Source organism: Homalodisca vitripennis, unplaced genomic scaffold (assembly GCF_021130785.1).
Source record: "Homalodisca vitripennis isolate AUS2020 unplaced genomic scaffold, UT_GWSS_2.1 ScUCBcl_8080;HRSCAF=16040, whole genome shotgun sequence".
NCBI lineage: Eukaryota > Metazoa > Arthropoda > Insecta > Hemiptera > Cicadellidae > Homalodisca > Homalodisca vitripennis.
The window spans coordinates 5,408-24,995 of NW_025784195.1; the positions used below are offsets into that span (position 1 = coordinate 5,408).

The window sequence follows — 19,588 nt, forward strand, 5'->3', positions numbered from 1 at the left end:
TTGTTTTAAAAAAAGGCTAAATAATCATTTGTTGGCTAGATATGAGTAATTTACTGCATCTTTCTATAAACACAATATATGTGATTAATTTAATTTATATTACCATGTAAATAATTGTTCTGTGTTGTTTTCTTTTTGTTTTGTATAAGTTATGATGAATATTTATTAAACTTTCCATGTAAATAATTGTTCTGTGTAGTTTTATTTTCGTTTAGTATAAAATTATAATGAATATTTATAAAAAATCTTGATCATGCATGTTTAAATGTACGTAATGTATGACAATGTTTGCGGTGTTTAGGTTAGTTTGAGAGGGATATTTATATTTATATTAATTGCATGTAATACTTGCATTTGATCTCTAATATGTATTGTAGACTGTGCAATGAAAAAAATAGATATATTTATTATTAATAATACTTATAATTTATAATATAATTGTGTATTGCAGGATAACCTCGTTACAAGCATGCAATGTAAAGACATAGTCAGAAAAGTTTGTTATAATGTAAAAATGCTTGTGTATAATTAACACATGTTTTTGTCACAACTGTAATGAATGATAAAATTGTAAAATGTTTGGGGCCTGTCCTGGCGGAAGAGTGGAACTTTGGTCTAAGCTAGGGCAGGTAAAATAAAGAAATTGTCAAATTAAATTGTCTCTCTCTCTCTCTCTCTCTCTCTCTCTCTCTCTCTCTCTCTCTCTCTCTCTCTCTCTCTCTCTCTCTCTCTCTCTCTCTCTCTCTCTCTCTCTCTCTCTCTCTCTCTCTCTCTCTCTCTCTCTCTCTCTCTCTCTCTCTCTCTCTCTCTCTCTCTCTCTCTCTCTCTCTCAACCCGCTGTTCCTGGTTCAAATGGACCTGCCGGTATTCATGTTAAATTTGTTCGGAAATTAGATATGCAGGAGTTCATCCGCAAGAGAAGAGAAAAGAGAAATTTGAACTCTAGAGACCTGGGTTTCATGGACAATGATGCATCTGTCATATACGTGAACGAGGGGCTAACGCAGGAGCGGCGAAAACTAACTGAGGGATGCACGCGTCGCCCGGCGGGGAGAAGAACTACACCTACCTGTGGGTAAGCGGCGGCAGGATACTGATGAGAAAGGATCCGGGAAGTCGCGTCGTCCAGATCAACAGTCAAGAGGATATTAATAGACTGTTGTGAACTTTACTAGTAGTAAGTACTCCATTTCCAACGCTGATAATTAGTATAATACTTGGTTTTTCTATGGGTCTGGTCACAATGAGATATCTTGAGGTTCTTGATTATTTTGGAAAAATTCGCTATCCTGAGTTTTTACTTGGTATCAATTTTTGGTTTTTACTGTTGCAATGAACTGTTTACGATCTGCAAGGGACTGGATGAGGCTCCTATATTTTTGATATGTCTAGTTATTTAATAAATAAAAGATTAAAAGCTGATAAGTTAAGTGATTTAAAAGATAAATTTGGGAACGATAAAAGGTGTTTAAAAATATGTCATATAAATGTTGAAAGCCTGAGAGCGCACAGGGAAGCATTTATTCACCTCTTTGAGGATAATTTATTTGATGCAATTGTGGTGTCAGAGACGTTTTTAAAACCAGAGATCTCCTCATTACCTTATGAATTAAATGGTTATAACATGCTAAGGCATGATCGAGAAGGTAAAGAGGGCGGAAGGTCTTGCTATTTATATCAAAAAAGGTCTTAGTTATAAAGTTCTAAAAACATCAAACCCTGTATATTGTAAAAAAACCAGAATTTATGTTAATTGAGATATCTGCGGGCTGGAAATTATTGTTAGGTGCAGTGTATAAACCTCCTAAACTGGGTTTCATTAAAGAGTTTTTTGAATTTGTTGCAAACTTGCTAGCCGTATATGATAATGTAATACTTTTAGGAGATTTCAATGTAAATTTATGTACTGAAAGGGTTTTTCCAGAAAAAAACTATACTTTTAGATCAGGTATCTAACTTAAACTTATCTGTTTTACCGTTAGATGCAACATATCATCTGCCAAATTCAGATACCTTTTTAGACTTAATAATTACAAATAACTGTGACAGAGTCCAACATTTTGGCCAGATAAAGGTATCTGGAATTTCATATCATGATCTGGTATATGTAGAGTTGAACCTTAAGATTAAAATGTATAAGGATAACAATGTTTTAGTAATAAGAGACTTTAAAAATATAAATCTAGATGCATTAAAAAGAGAGTGTATATCGTTTAAATTGGGATGAAATCTATCTTAATGAATCAATTGACAAGAAGGTAGAATTTTTATCGGATATTATTTGTAAACTGTATGATAAATATGTACCTGAGCGTAAAATTTCTAAAAAGAGAAAAACCCTGTCCATGGGTAAATAATGAATTAAAAAGTTTAATGAATGAAAGAGATGTGTTATATAAAAAAATATTTAAGGACAAAAAATCTTGTACATTGGAATAATTACAAAGTGTTAAGGAATCGCGTTAAGAGGTTACTAAGGGACGCCAGAAATAGACATTTTGATTCTTTATTACTATCTGATAAAAATAATAAAGACTTATGGAAAGTAGTTAAGAGCCATGGTGCAGGCAAGACAGCTGAGCAACAAACTGACCCTGTGGTAGATTTAAATGAGCTTAATGAGTACTTTTGTGGTGTAAATAATGAAATTAATGTTAGCCTAATTGATTATTATAAAGAGTTAGGACTAGAGTTAAGTATGCAGAATATTTTGTTTTCCTTTTCTGAAATAAGTTGTAACGATGTACTTCAAGAGTTGACAAAAATCTCATCTAATGCTGTCGGAAATGATGGTATTCCGTTAAAATTTATTTAAAATAATTTTTGATGATATAAAAACTATACTGTGTCACATTTTTAAACTACTCACTTGCAAACTGTGTGTACCCAGAACAATGGAAGAAAGCTACAATATTGCCATTTCCTAAGGTTACAAACCCTACTGAATATAAAAACTATAGATCCATAAATATATTATGTGTTCTAGGTAAGATTTTGGACAGAATTGTATATAGGCAGGTCTGGGCATTTATCAATGTAAATAAGTTACTATACAAATACCAATCGGGTTATAGAACCCATTACAGTACACAAACAGCCTTAATAAAGGTTACCGATGATATAAGAGCTGCTATGGATGAAAGAAAGGTCACAGTGCTTATGATGCTTGATTTCAGTCGAGCTTTTGACTGTGTCCACCACAAATTATTGCTATCAATTCTAGAATCGTACAGTTTTAGCGTCAACACTATTTAAATGGTTAGGATCTTATCTACAGGATAGGCAGCAAAGGGTTAAGACAATGAAGGGATCTTTGTCTGACTGGAAAGTGAACCCAATAGGTGTGCCACAGGGCTCGACATTGTCAGCATTGTTGTTTTCTTTGTACATTAATAGAATTAGTGATAGCATAATGTTTTGTAGCTCAATGCTGTATGCAGATGACCTCCAATTGTACATAAAGTGTGATGTTAACAATTTGAATAATACTATCAATTTTATTAAATGCAGATTTGTGTAATGTTTATCGATGGTGTAAGGACCATGGATTGAGTCTTAATATCTCAAAGTGTAAGCCAGTAATTTTTGGTACTCCACGTTTGATAAGCAAAGTAAGTTATAATGATTTATTTCCTGTTATGATTAATGGTGAGATATTGAAATTTGAGACAGACATAATAAATCTTGGCCTTAGAATGAGAAACACGCTGTCTTGGGTAGATCAAGTAAATTATGTACATAAAAGAATATACCAATGTCTATACCAGTTTAAAAATTTATGTTTCAAGCCCCCTATACATGTCAAAAGGTTGTTAGTATCATCTTTGATTTTCCCATTGTTAGACTATGCAACAGCAGCATATTGTGATCTGAATTTGGAACACCTAAATAAACTACAGAGAGCCCAAAATGCCTGTGTAAGATACATATATAACTTAAGACTAGATGATCATGTAAACCATGTACTATAAAGAACTTGGTTGGCTAAAAATGAAAGAAAAGAAAAGAATATAACATATTGTCACTTATGTATAAAATTGTAAAGCATAAAGAGCCAGCATACTTGTTTGAGAGATATACAAGCATGTATGATGTACATTTAAGAAGCACTAGATTTAGTAATATAATTCTGCAATTTCCAATACATCGCACAGTAATCTATACAAAGTCATTTCATGTAACTTCTATAAGGTTAATGAATCAACTGAATGGTTTTGTCAAGGAGGCCAGAACCGAATTTAGCTTTAAAAATAAGCTAAAAGATTCATTATTGCAAAGATATTAGTAGTAGTACTGTAATTACTAGTTGATACATAAAATTAAGGAAAAATATCAAACTATAAAAACATGTGTTTTGGTTAAAGTATCTGGTGTAAACAGTGAGAACGACAGTGGAAAGTGTAAGAAGAGAATGGACTGTTTAAGGTAAATTGCTTTGTCACAACAATTTTTGTAACTTGTTATATGTATAATCCTTAACCTGTCGTGGGGGGGTAGAGTGGACCATTGGTCCAATCCACGGCAGGCAAAATAAACAAATTGTCAAATTGTCTCTCTCTCTCTCTCTCTCTCTCTCTCTGACATTTTTGACCCAGGAAGGGTGTTTTAAATGTAGCCTATGAGTTTTTTTTTGTCACAGCTTAATATAACTAATGACGTATTTGTATTAAATACTGTAATAACAATAATTATGAAAACCGGGTTTCATAATCCAATGTAATAATAACAATAGCATAGCAATTCCATTTATTTAAAATTTAGATTTATTCAATACCCTCATTATTGGTCTTTAATCTGATTCATACCCCAAAATTCAAGTCCTAGATAGCTACTTCCAAGTAGCGTAATATTTGAATATTAAGTATGACACCAGAGTGGAAATAATGACATTCCCTGCCAAAATTTTGACAGTACTGGTTTATATTTATAATAATATAGTAGTATAGTATTCTTATCGTCATAATATAGCTTATCGTCACTCACAAAAAGTGTAAGTTAAGTCAAATCAACAAGTAATAGCTAGCGATTAAAAATAAATTGATTTGTTTCATTTTGATTATTCATTGATTGTGTTTGTAAAATCGAGAGATTATTCAATTTGTGATTGAAATTTTTACATACAAAATACTTAGTGTTCAAACAGTAATTAAGTAGTAAATAAGTAGTGTTTTGACTTAGCATGAATGGAAGAACCAGTATAGGCTGTATTTTCAACAAACCTTCTGACATTACCAAGGTCACGTTCATTTCAATTTGCGATCGCTTGGAGGAAGGTGAATTTAATAGCCGCTGTTAAATTTTCAGGTTCTGTTAATAAAATGGCCAAATACACGATTGTTATGGTTCGTCACGGAGAAAGCGAGTGGAATCAGAAAAATTTGTTTTGTGGATGGTTTGACGCAAATTTAAGCCCGAAAGGTATGTATTGAAGCCTAACCTCAAATTTTGTAAAATTGTATATTTATTTGTTTGTGTATACATATTTATTTGTTTTATATTTATTGTGTTTAGTTTGTTTTAAAACATTTAGGAAAGTTCTGTTAATTATAGTATTTTAACTTGTTTCATCACTCTCTAACTAAAATCGCTTAGTTACCAATCTGGTATTTATTTACAATACCGTGACCATGAAAAATGGACTTTTTTTTCATGGGTTGGGCATTTATAGCCAAGTATTATTATCACAGGTGCATATAAACTGGGGGGAAAGTATATTATTGTATTATATTGATGCCTTTCGGGCATTATTGCGTTAAAAATGGAAAATAACCGACAAAATTTTGTCGAACAACACTTGGAGGGTTAAGGATCAGGGGCATCACGTGATCTGGGATTCGACTTTTGCAAGCTCGAGTTAATTTTTTTTTCTAAAAGAGCAAGCAGTGCGCAGCACTGCGCAGCGGGCAGGCATCGTTGACAGAATTAACGTACTTGTCAGCATCATTTCAGTAAAATTGCCAGAGATACTGTCAAAAACAGAGTTTTCAAAAAATCGTAACTCCTTTGATTTTCGTTGCCGACGAATTTTTTCTTCACTATTGTTTTCAGGAAAAATTGTAGTTTTCAGGGGAAAAAAATGAACATACCTTTCCATGGTCACGTTATTGTAAATTGATACCACCAATCTTTCTCCAGTTATTACTATTAGTATTTGAAGGTAAAGGCTAGGCCTTTTATCCTAGGAAGGGGCCTCTAAAAATGTCAGAAAAGTCATGCACAAATCAAAGAGTTCTTATCATAAACACTGTTATTTGGAATGAGTGCGGGTAGAGTACAATAAGGGGATTCTGGTTTTTATATAGATTAATCATAGATACATAATATTCGGATAATGCATATCAGAATCAAAAATCTTGTCATTGACATTTTACAAAAAGTATGACAGTCGTTAATTTGCCTTAAATATAAACTTAAGGAAATAGTGCAGCTATTACACCATCAAAATCTGTAATATTATACAATGGATTATTCAATAGCATATTTCCTTAAGTGCTATCTTAAAATTATGAGGTGTCAGAGTTTTTAATTTTTCAGGTAATGCATTGTTTATTTGAATCCCTTGATACACAAAGCTTTGTTGAGTCACTGAAAACATGCATCTTTTTGTGCTATATTATGGCTATTTCTTGTAATATAGTTATGTATGTCACTAACTTTAGTTGTACTTTGCAAGTTCTCCTTTACGTGTGTAAGAATTGAAACAACATACATAGACAATAGAGTAAGGATACCTAGATTAACAAAAAATGGTTTGCAGTGAGCCTGCCAGTCCGCACCACAGATAAGGTGGACAGCTTTTTTTGTAACACAAATAATTTGTGAGCATAAGAACAATATGCCCAAACTGAAGTTCCATAGGACAAGTGGCTATGTACATAACGATAGTAGGTGCAAAGGAAACACATTCCCTCTCAATGATCTACTCATAAATAGACCCTTTAGTATTTTTGCGGCCAGATTGTCAATGTGAGAGTGCCATTTGAGGTTGGACTGAAGATGGAAGCCCAAGAAATTTAAGGATGCCAATCTCTCTGAACCAGAACGAAGGCAAAGTTGTATGTCCTGAACCTTCTCCCCATTAAGCTCAGCTTATTAGCATTACACCAGTCATGTATTACATCTGATTTAGAGGTAACAATATCTTTAGCTGTCTGAGGACCAATACCCTGAACGCCACTGCCAGATCATCTGTAAACATAAAGCACTACATGTTGCTCCATGATATTATTTGGAAGATCATTTATGTAAATTATGAACAAGGTCAGACCAAGTATAGACCCCTGTGGTACGCCTAGTACAATCTGCAAAGAATTAGAAATATAGCCATTTAAATATACAGACTGCCATCTATTTTCCAAGTAAGATCTAAAAAAAAAGAAATGGCAACACTGTTAATGAGTAAAAATACAGCTTATCTAGTAACACATCATGTGTTACAGTGTCGAAGGCCTTGGACATATCATATAATCTAAAGAGAACACTCCTTTAAGCCTCCAGACCTTTAAAGCAGTTTGTAATTAGAGCTTGAGTCGCTGCAACAGTGCTACGCTTAGGCCTAAAACCATGCTGACATTCTGATAAAAGATTATTTCCTTCTAGGAAGATTATCTTCTGACTATGTATGAGACGTTCCAATACCTTCGACACTGGGCACATTGGATATGGGGTCTATAGATTGAACATAAATCTTTCTGACTTTTCTTATGTATTGGTATCACTTTAGTTTGTTTAAGTTTCTCAGGATAAGAGCCCTGTGTGATGAATACGTTAAATAAGTATGCTAAGATCTCACTTATGTGCTTAGAAGCTATTTTTAAGTGTATAGCATTTATTCCATAAATATGTAGACAAGAGCTATTTCTTAGTTTATTTATGGCTAAGAAAACTTCTTCAAGACTATCAATCGATATCAAAGTATCTATAGTCTTCTATAACAATCATATGTTTTGAAATTAAAATATAAAATTTAGTTATAACAGTGATAATCTCACAAATAATAAATTAACTATAACAATCAAATAACTAGAACAAGAAATAGAAAAAACTCTTAATTATAAATAATTCAGAAATTATAATTAAGTAATAAAAATGTGTAATAGAAAAATAAATGATAACATACTGTACATAGGTTAGAATAGGAAATTTGTGGAACTATCTATATGTTTTCTCCAAGGTAGCAATGTTTAACCACTTTGAAGAAATGGTTGAACGCATCCTCTCCAGAAAACCGTACTTCTCTTTCTGTACATTGATATTGATGATATTATTCTGTACGCTGATATAGATAATTTAAGTTATATTTTTTTAAATAACTTTGACACCATGTACCATTATGTCAATAAAGAATATTGTCTTTTGTTTTAATTTAATCATATTGAATAAAACATTCATTGTGTTATCTTCTCAAGATAATTCAATATTTCTAACATTAAACTGTAATACCTTAATCTCATTTTAATTCATAACATAAATAACTTTGATAAGATACATGTATATCTAATTACTATTGTGAAGCAATTTAATAGGTATATAGTGGAAAACTCCTATTGATGCATTATAAAATGTGTACAATGAGGTTTATTATTGACATTGCAATCATTGTGGAGGCAAATTATATATTTATTATGATTCCATGTATTTTGTCATAGGTGTAGATTTTATAAAACTAAATAAAATTTTCCATCTGCATATCACAGATTTATTTACATAAATTGTATCATTCATACCCAAGACTTTGGAAAATGGTTTGTACAATTTATAAAGTATCACAAAAATAAATAAAAACCTTTTCAAAAAATTAATTATGATATTTATTTATTTATTACTACTTTATTTTGTATTTCATTCTGATTAAGAACATCTACAATTTGCAACATATATTCATTAACACTATATTAGACTCTTACTTATAACTATTTTTCATTATTCATGTGCACAACTACTTTTTGTTCTGTAGCTAGTATCCTATAGGTTCCATTTATGTGCATAAAGTTTGTTTTTCTAAAACTATGTGAAATTGACACAAGATGGCTAACCTGCATTTGTATTTTTCCACAATAATTGTATTTCATAACTATGACACCCCCCCCCCCCAAATATTTTTTCTACAAAGTTGCATGTTATAACAAAAAAACTAAATATATTTATGATCTATTCCATATACCTTACTGTTTGTTTTTATTACTCATATTACTGATATTCAAGTTTTGCAGTGGCCTTTCTTAAGTTATCACAATAAAGTGCTTTACTCTTAGCCAATCCTGCTTAGTTTTGTATGATTTCAATTTGAAAACTTACGTTTTGAAAACTTTCCAAATAAGTGTTTTGTTTTTGGGATACTTTTAGTGATTAAATTATTCAAATTATTTATTGACATAACTTCAAGAAACACAATAATGTCAATTAAATACATGGTAGAAGTTATATGCAAGTAGGGTTGCCATAATTCTTAAAACCAGCAACAACAGGATGGTGAAAACCAGTGGTGGGGGGAGTAGACCTACTCCTCTACCTCTCTCCCCCCTTGCAACAAGGGAGTCCAGGAGTCCACCTGAACATTTTTAAAAAGATTAAATGTTGATTGAAGAGTTTTACACATTCTAAAAGCAATTTTCCTCTCTTATTTAGTCTAAATAGCCTGTTGTTTGATTTATATGAAAGAAAAATTAATTAGAAAAAAAAGTTGTTTTCATTACAGAATTTTTTCATTTACATCTTTTAGTGATTACAAATTAATTTCATCTCAAAAACTATTTTATTTTACAAATTTGTGAGGATGAAGAGCACATAGTGTTTTAGCAGTGTGCCAATCATATTTTTCACAGAGGATAGCACATTGTTTAGAAACGCCTTGTTATTCTTTATTTCTTCATAAAAATCAGCACAGGTTTTGAGGTTAAGTGGTAGGGAGGATTTTATATAGTTCAAACTTCACCTCTAATAAAGACATTTTTCATTTAATTACACAGAAAATGTACAGTTGACTGTAATAGAAATCATATCTTGAACCTTGTTAACTTGAAGTCTATTTGTCTCTGACATCCACAGATGCTTTAAGAGTAAAACTTCTTTCCACTGAATACTTTCCTAAAACCTCTTGATCAAATAACTGATCAATATTGATTACAGTTCTCAATACAGAATTATGTACTCACATAACTTTTCCACAATTTCCCGTTCAAGCATATATTACTTTGGTTTTTTTTTATCCAAGTATATATAACAGCTCCCACAAAACTGGCTTTTGAAAAGTATAAATAATCTATTCATTTGGTGTAAAGTTGAAAGGCGTGTGACTTAAATTCTTCCAAATTCGTGTCATCATGTTCTTCTGCCAGAAAGGTTTTGTATGGCCATCATTGGGACGAACTTGCTACTTCTTGTACCGACTAACTTCTGTTTTGATTCAGCATATTTCATAAAAACTTCAGTTGAAGATATTTATTCTTTTTCTAACTTAAAGGTAGTCTCTTAAAATATTTGTAGGGTGCCATGAAGACACTACAAAATATTTCATTTTCAGGATCCTCAAAGAAATTGTTGATAACTCTAGGACAAGAGGTAGAAAACTGGAAAAAAAATGATTTCAGTCCATTATAAATTTGAAATATTCTTCAATAGCTGATAGGAGGCTCAAAAATCATGTTAAAATCTGAAAAACAACCTTTTTGTAAAAAAAACTGAAAAGTCCAAAAATTTTTCAACTGAGTGACTGACAGTATACATGTAACAGAATTTGTAAATCGTAAAAACTACTGCTTCTTCATCAAATGGTAACTGATCAATGCTGTGCTGGACACACTTATGAACGTGTGCTGGGAAGTAACTGAGGAAGAGTTAAACAATACAGAACCTAAGACTGATCCTTGAGGCACACACTCTTGTCATAATGGTTTTGATCTTACAGCTTTGGTGACTTCATTTACTCACGTCATGATTTTAACAGCATAAACCATCTAAATTTTCAAGAAATAGTATTATAAAATGTTATAAATAGTGAATTTAGTGTAATAGATTAGATTTAATTTTTATCCTAATGTTATGTCTTCAATTATCTTTTTCTGTCTAAACCCCTTGTTATGTATTTTTAATAAAACAATTAAATTTATCCACTTTAGGAGAAGAGGAGGCTGCAGCTGCTGGTGTTGCATTAAAGAATGCCAATTTTAAGTTTGACATTGCCCACACATCTGTGTTGACCCGAGCACAAAAGACATTGGCTGCAGCCCTTAAAGGTATTGGCCAAGAAGACATCCCCATTGAGAAGACCTGGCGTCTTAATGAGCGACATTACGGAGGTCTGACCGGACTGAACAAGGCTGAAACTGCAGCTAAATATGGAGAGGATCAGGTACAATGCTGGAATTTTAAAATTCTTAGCCTCATAAAGTTTTAGTAATTAATTACCACTGAAAAATCATGTTCCAATCCTTTAGGTCCTCTATATTGAACATAAAAGACAATTAGATAGGCATAACCTGTAAGATCCGAAAAGTTTGTAATCTGAAATGATGGGAAATCTGATTAATTCGACACTGCTGTCAATCGGAAGTAACCTTTAGGTCAGACTATTTGGATTTTGCACATTTTTATTTTGTACTTATGTTTCCTTTTTCCCTCGTATGATAAAAAACACCATACGTAATCACAACCGATTAGATCATTTATGGATTTATTAAATACATTAAGGATTCCCCAGATGTAAGTAGAATATGTAAATGTATGATTATCAACAGTGATGCTTGTTAATTGGAAATGTTGATTGTGAGTGTTTGATCCTTATGTGAGTAATTCTGAAAATATATTTCTCTAATCTCACAAAAGTCAGTGTAATTTTAAGCATGGTGTAATTGTGATAGAACGCCAAATTTCAGGAGGTGATTCCATACACCAGTAAAAAAATGTTGTTAGGAACATGTGGTCGGTTTCCATAAGGATATGCGGTTTTTTATACAGCCTTAAAGTTTTATTTCAGTTCAAATAAAATTTAAAGCCTTCCAAATTGTTCACGTTCAAATCCAAGAGTAAGAAGAATTTTATTTCAAAATGGGTCATATTGGTTCGTTTATATTGATTATAATTTTTCCTATTATTTAAGTAATAATAACTTGTTGTCAGTGAACATCAAGTGTGTATTGTAGGCTGTTACTTACCCATTATGAGATGGGAATTTAACTGGATTTTGTTCAGAACTTTGTCCAGAACAATAACTTAATTGCAAATTTAATCTAGAATTATTTATCTTCTAATGATAGTAAAAACTGTATTCAATTTCAATAAAATAACTGATTAAAAAACAGTTAATAATTGCTACATCTAACATTTAATACCAATTTGGTAAATGAGTTAGTTTATTATCAGAATTGTAATCAATAAGCCAAGGAGAATTAAAGATAGCCTATCTAATGTTATCTGTATACCATTAAAATATTACTTTGGGTTCAAGTACAAGTCTTACAAAAAGGAAACAAACAAGTAGTACTATATCACAAAATATAGTAATTAAGATTAAATATGCTGATGTTCAACGTCACAACAAAAAAATGCCATGAATTCCAAAAAAAAAAAACAAATTGCCATGAGTAATGTATGAATTCTAGGCTGTTTACTTTAAACCAAATACCCAAACATAATTTAAAGAATATATATATATATATATATATATATATATATATATATATATGTAGCCTTGATTGTAATAATTGTTTTATTAATTGTGTTAGTGCATGTTTTATATTACTATTCTTTTACAAAATAAAATTTACTAGACATAATTTCATCACCTTTTATTAATTTAGAATCTTCTAATAGCATTTTAGAATTTTTTATGGCAGTATGCGTGATGTGGTTAGGCTTAAAATTAGACACATGGAAATGATAGGAAATATATTCTTTTCTCTCCAAATTTGCCGGATATGTGAATAATTTTTATTAAATAATAATAACATATCTTTTCCCTAAAACTACAATACATTATTCAGTAGAATTTAGATTTGTATGACATAGTGTATATTTCCAATAAAACTGTTTTATTTATTAAATTAATACACATTATTCATGAATGTAAACATTATGATGTTACTCAGATGAAACTTAAAATATTGAACAAGGTCAGTTTGCTTTGCATAAAATCACAAGAGATAGAACCTCAGAATCTTTCTTTTACAACCCTTTCAGGTCTCCTTGAAATAACATATTTGTTATTTTCATTTGATAAATTTTAATTTTTTTTTATTTTGCAATATTTTTTTATAAAATAACAGAATTTTTAAAACAGTAATTTTCTTTTCTTTGAGAGATTTTTAAATTTTAGGAATATTGTTATAGGTGCAAATTTGGCGGCGGAGCTTACGATGTGCCACCGCCCGCCATGGAGAAGGATCACCAATACTATGATACCATAGTGAATGACCCGAGATACGCCCAGGGCCCACCCAAGGATCAGTTCCCCATGTTTGAGTCACTGAAGTTGACTATCGAGAGAACCTTGCCATACTGGAATGATGTCATCATTCCTCAACTTAAAGCGGGCAAAAAAAAAAATTCTCATTGCAGCCCATGGAAACAGTCTGCGTGGGATCGTCAAGCATTTAGACAGTATGTATAATTGGACTAGTGGCTTGTAATCAAATTCTTTTTTTCTCTTATGTATGTAAACATTTTTTCCTATTTCCTTGAAAGACCCTTATCTTTAATGTTTTTACTGGCTTTTTTGAGATCTTGTCAAAAATAAGAATAGTGCCGGAAGGTAAATAATTTTGACATTTTCTATTCAATTGGGTGTTGAACCTTTTGTTTGAACCTCTGTTCTCAACTATTAGTCTGGATCACAGCCTTCCTCTTTGTTCCAGTTATCTCTGTGCTAATGAATGAAATTGGCAAAAATCCAACTGATGAGAATTATCAGATGTCTTTATTTATTTTCTAATAAATAGTAATTGCAGTTTTTAAGACACCTGTACTAAATATTTTTCTTTATCAACATCTATTTATGACCAATGAATTGATAAATGCTTATGCTGTAGATTTTATGAGAATAATTTAGTTGAACCACTTCATTAATTTAATCCATTTTATATTTTCTCTCAAAGTTCTGACAGGCAAGCTTTTTCTTATAGCTTTGACACCTGGACTGTTTATAACCAGGATGATGACAAAATCAGATTGATAGCTTCGACATACAATTTTACTGTTTTTATAGCAATACTAAACCAATAACAGTTCAAAACCCTTATAACATTCATATTTTGAATAGTAAAGATATATGTTAGTAAAATGTCTATGACTCAGAATTGTTAGTTGGCATAAGTCTTTGTTCGCACAAAAATGCAGTGGAGCTGTGTAATTTTCAAAATTTGTTTGTATTATTATTATAACTCAATGCCAGTAAATAATAGAGTTTCTCTTTTATTTTTAACATTCTTACCACAGTCTGCACAATGGACAGACAAGAACATTTCCCCAGCTCTAGATATTTTAATGGTATTGCTGATGAATTGTTTTGTCTTGCCAAAACTGTAGGGATATTAAAGTTATGAGAAACCCGCCTTTTACCTAATTTGTAGAGTATTTATTAGTAAGAATTGTAATAAAACTACATAGACACCATTAACTCAGTTTCACCTCATGTGACTAACTTGATAAAATTCCTGATGTACTGCAAAGATAAGTTCAAGTATACAGTAACTTAGGTGTGAACCGTGCCCATTTAGTAGCACACATTCAATTGGGTGGGTGGCGCTCAATCCTGTTAATTTTGGGATCTCTCATTCATTTTTTAATGTTTATTTATTAAAAAAGAATTTAATTCATAATTTGTAATTTTACGTTAATTTTTCAGATATGTCAGAAGAAGCCATTATGGGCCTTAACCTTCCAAACTGGAATTCCATTTGTGTACGAGTTGGATGAAAATTTCAAACCAGTTGTTTTCCATGAAATTCCTTGGAGATGAAGAGACTGTAAAGAAGGCTATGGAGGCTGTTGCTGCTCAAGGAAAAGCCAAGTGAACAAGGCGCCAATCATTGCCATATTTTGCCCTGAAAACGTTAATAAAATGTTAATATTATTACTCCTCCATTAAAATTATTTATTTAAATTTGTTTTAGGTCAATGTAAAATTAACTTTAATTGGTTTTGTACCCAAAGATATATTGTCTAATATCAAATTGTTATCTTGTTTTAGAATTTAATATGCGATAGTAAGTAGGTAAATTACTACCTGTTGAGGTAAAGTTTTTTTTTTTTTTTAATACATGACAGGTTTGTGTGGATCCATTGTTATTATTTATTGTGTCTGAGTGTATATTGTATTTTGTTATGAAATGACCTTGACATGTCAGTAAACTGTAGCTAAGAGGTGTTCCAGTAACATTAACAATAATATCATTTCACAAATAAAGTGCTAAACTTAGTACAAATAGAAGTTTTTGGTTTCATTGCTTAAATTATTATTCCATTTCCACAGCTGCCAGCACAGAAAAGACAAATCACAGAAGTTTTAATAAAACACTGTTCATATCTAATGGTGAAAACTAGAAATGATCATTGACAGGACATTGTAATCATTAGCGAATTCCATTACTGGTACTTGTTATTAACCTTGGTGAAAAATCGTTTACAAAACTAAAATTTTTTATGTTGTGCATATAAATTTGTTTCTAAAAATATAGACTTAGTTTGTTGCAATTATTCAGAAATTATATTTTTTAAACTATATTTACTTAATATAGTGATTGAATGATATTGTATACTTATAATAATTTTGAATGCCTGGTCTCTTGAAATCTTGTTAGATATCAAAATTCAACTAGTATGGCTTTATTAAATATATAAATGCTTCAACAAATCTATCATTTATCAGAACAAAAGTGATATTTTTTTTGTGAACTCAAGGTTTTGATACAATTATCTTCTGATGGATATTCCACATCATCTAATGTATTTAAGTTTATGTCAAAAAATCAGGTTGCTGCACAATCATGTTGAAAATACATGGCCCTTTTACACACACAGAATCAGAATAAACAACACTTTTTTCAACTTGTTATTTATTACTATAATTGAATAATGAAGTAAACCTGAAAATATACTATAATTTATGATGAATCGAATATTTTGCCTGTTTTCAATAAATCCGTTCTTTCTTCTGAACCTGTAGGTGAATTTTGTCACACTCAGGATTTTGTGTTGAAAGGTGATTTTGAAGATAGAGGCTTACTTTAGCTTTGCATGCCAGGTATTCTGTGGGTTCATTTGATTTGATTGATTCACCTGGAAATATATAGCAGCTACCATTGAGAAAGCTTTCTGTGGATTCGCTTTTAGTTTGTTATCATATGGAAAATTTTACAACCCTTTTATTTGGAAGTGTGTTCACCCCAGTTCACCCCACAAGAGGAGGTTTAGTGTCCTTACTCAAAGGGCATCCAGAACATATATCAAAGCTGTACAGTAGTCCAATTTATAAAAAATCTTGGTAAGCCCAAGGTCTTGTCATCTTTATCACTCTAGGTCAGCTTCCTTCATACTTTTCATTTCAACTAGGATGTTAAATGATTAGTTTCAGATTTAAAACATAACGACGACTCAGAGTTTCTCAGTTCCACAAAACACTGATACTGGGTTTTGTTGAAAAGTCTAGATTCACCAAGTAATTTAGTACAATAAATGTAGTATTTATTTCTTAACCTGGCAAGAAATAGGGTATATTTTGAACCATCATTTTGAGACTTTTGTCTTGAGTAGGTGAAATATTTCACACTACCATATTATATTTATAAAAAAAGGTGTTAATCGTATATAGTTCTCAAACTTGCTCAACTTTATTTTCACTGATTTCATACATAATTAAGTTATGAAATAGAAGATTATTAATAATAGATATGATTTCTGAAAATATTATTACAATCATAGAGCAAAATAGAAGTTATTTAAATCTTGCAAGAATATTGGTGGATTTTGGGTTTAGAATTTGATTTGTATTATTCTTTCCCAGGGCTGGATTTATCCATGGTCTGAAAGGGCTATAATAGCCCAGAGTAGCAAATTATGTGGGAGAAATATAGAGAAAACATATATTTAAAAATATTTACAAACTAAAACAAATCAATTTCAAAAGAAAGTTTTTAATTTCTTTTGGTTCAACAAAAGCTGTTACAACATAGTGGAATAATAGGCCGAAAAGGAACGTACTACTAGTATTATTGCTAGAATTTGAATCAAAACTCAGTTTAAAGAACAAGATATTATTATATAAAACTATCCTAAAACCTGTGCCCCATATGGTGTGCAGTTATGGGGCACAGCAAGCAACTCAAATCTGGAGATACTTCAACAGTATCAATCAAAATAAGAAAAAAATGCAAAAGCGCTATGGTATGTATCAAATAAAACGTTACATCAAGATTTGAACACTTCACCAATCTCGATTTTGCCAGCTATTGCCAAAGTTTTTGAGGACCTCTTTCTTGACCGTTTAAAGCATAAACTGGCTGGCTTAATCTGCCCACAGCAAGCATGGTTTCATGAGTGGGAGGTCTACTGTGTCGAACTTAACGTTATTTCAGTCCAAAATACATGAGGCCTTCACCGTCAATAATCAGTTAGATGCCATATATCTGGATTTCTCCAAGGCTTTCGACACGGTAGACCACACACTACTTTTGAGAAAATTGCTTGATCAAGGATTTGGAAGCACGGAAATTAAGTGGCTGACAAGCTACCTCTCAAACCGGCGTTCATTTCATCAAGTTTGCTTCGGCCACTTCATCAGAATTCATTTCATACTCTGGAGTTCCCCAAGGATCGCTGTTGGGACCCTACCTCTTTTCACTCTTCATAAATGACCTTCCTGAAGCTCTACAATGCGACTCACTTCTGTTTGCTGATGATGTGAAACTGTTTTCCATCGTATCCACTGAAGAGGACTGCCTACGAATCCAGGAAGATCTTTGTGCGATCGACCGCTGGTGCGAAGAGAACAAAATGAAACTCAACACTAAGAAATGCCAAGTGATGACCTTCCATCGGAATCTCTCCCCCGTTGTCCATGAGTACAATATACGCAGTGAGCCCTTAACTCGTGTACTGCAGGTAAAAGATCTAGGTATTACATTAGTACCTTCACTGAATCCTGAGTTGCATGTGCGAAACATTTGCAGCAGAGCAAAACAAAATGCTTGGATTTGTCTCCCGCTTCTCAAAAGGCTTAAGGGACACGGCTTTAAAAACTTTGTATTGTGCTTTGGTACGCCAAATCCTTGAATATGGCTCTCCAGTGTGGAACCCCCACCAGAAGTTTCTCATAGATGAACTAGAGACTATTCAAAGAAGATTTTATTCGAATAGTGGGTGGTCAGAAGTGGCCTTCTCTATCGTCAGGTTCCCATCGGGGAAGTGTCTCGTGATCTGGGACTCCTGACTCTTGCGGATCGCAGATTCTCCGCTGACGTTGTACTGCTGTCAAAGATCCTTAACGGCAAGATCGACTGTCCCCGATATGCTGAGCCAGATCCTCTTCAGGGACCCCTTCAGCCACTCGTCTCCAGAGACCTGTTCGCTAGGCAAGCAACATCGCACCAACTACGCAGCAAAACGATACGATGTACCGACTTCAGAGTTCTGGTAATAGCGTCGGCCGACATCGTTGACTTTTTTTGTGGACAGTATACCAGTGCTCAAGAGGAAGATCGCCGGTCTGCATGAGTTATCTGCCTAGGAGTTGCACAATGAGGGAAGACACTCGTTCTTACACTTTACCTGTACGTCCTCTCATTGCTGTTATTTTATATATTATGTCTTTGTTAATTCTGGTCTATTCTTGTTTATTCATGGTTTTATTCTCATTGTTTCGTGCTAATTTATTGCTGTTATTGTTCGTTGTTTTCCATAGTTCAAATCACGGTACACTAATAATTAATTACGTTATTGTCATTCATAGTTTATAAACCGTTTCGTCACTTAAATAGTTTATTAATCGTTATTGCTCTATTTTGTCACTGTGGTTGTTTACTTTCATTGTTTAATTATTGATTCAAAACTGTTAAAAATGGAGATGTCCGTTGGAAATGTAAAATAAAGTAAAAATTACCAAATTTAGTTGCAATCATCTTTCAAGATTAAAAGATCATCCAAAACCGCCTTGCGGTAAATCTACGTGATATTTATAAAAAATGTGTACAGATTACACCGAACTGCTATCTTGGAACTACCTTTTAAGTTCTTGAATTAATTATGTTAGTGTTAACAATGGTTAACATCTAACTCAATTTTAATTTGTAATAATTTTTTCAGTAAATAATATTTACTTATTGTTCTTCTCACATTAAACAGATTGTAAATAAAATAGCATTAAAAAAGTTTCTATCAAAACTGTAGTTACATAAACTCTACTATTTAATTATTTATTTGCAACGGAAATGCCATTTGAAAATTTAGTAATACAAAGGATGTGATCAAATTAAAAAATCATAGATAATTAAACATATAGATGTAGCATAAACTATAATTGGATATGTTTACACTATAAACAGAATAAAAGATTATGCAATAATATAAAGTAATAATAAATAGATGTACACTGTAGACA

At 32.0% G+C, this 19,588-nt stretch overlaps 1 pseudogene; it reads left to right on the forward strand.

Moving 5' to 3' along the window:
- Positions 1-5,222: 5,222 nt before the first annotated feature.
- Positions 5,223-15,424, forward strand: LOC124374362 (annotated as a pseudogene).
- The last annotated feature ends 4,164 nt before the right edge of the window (positions 15,425-19,588 follow it).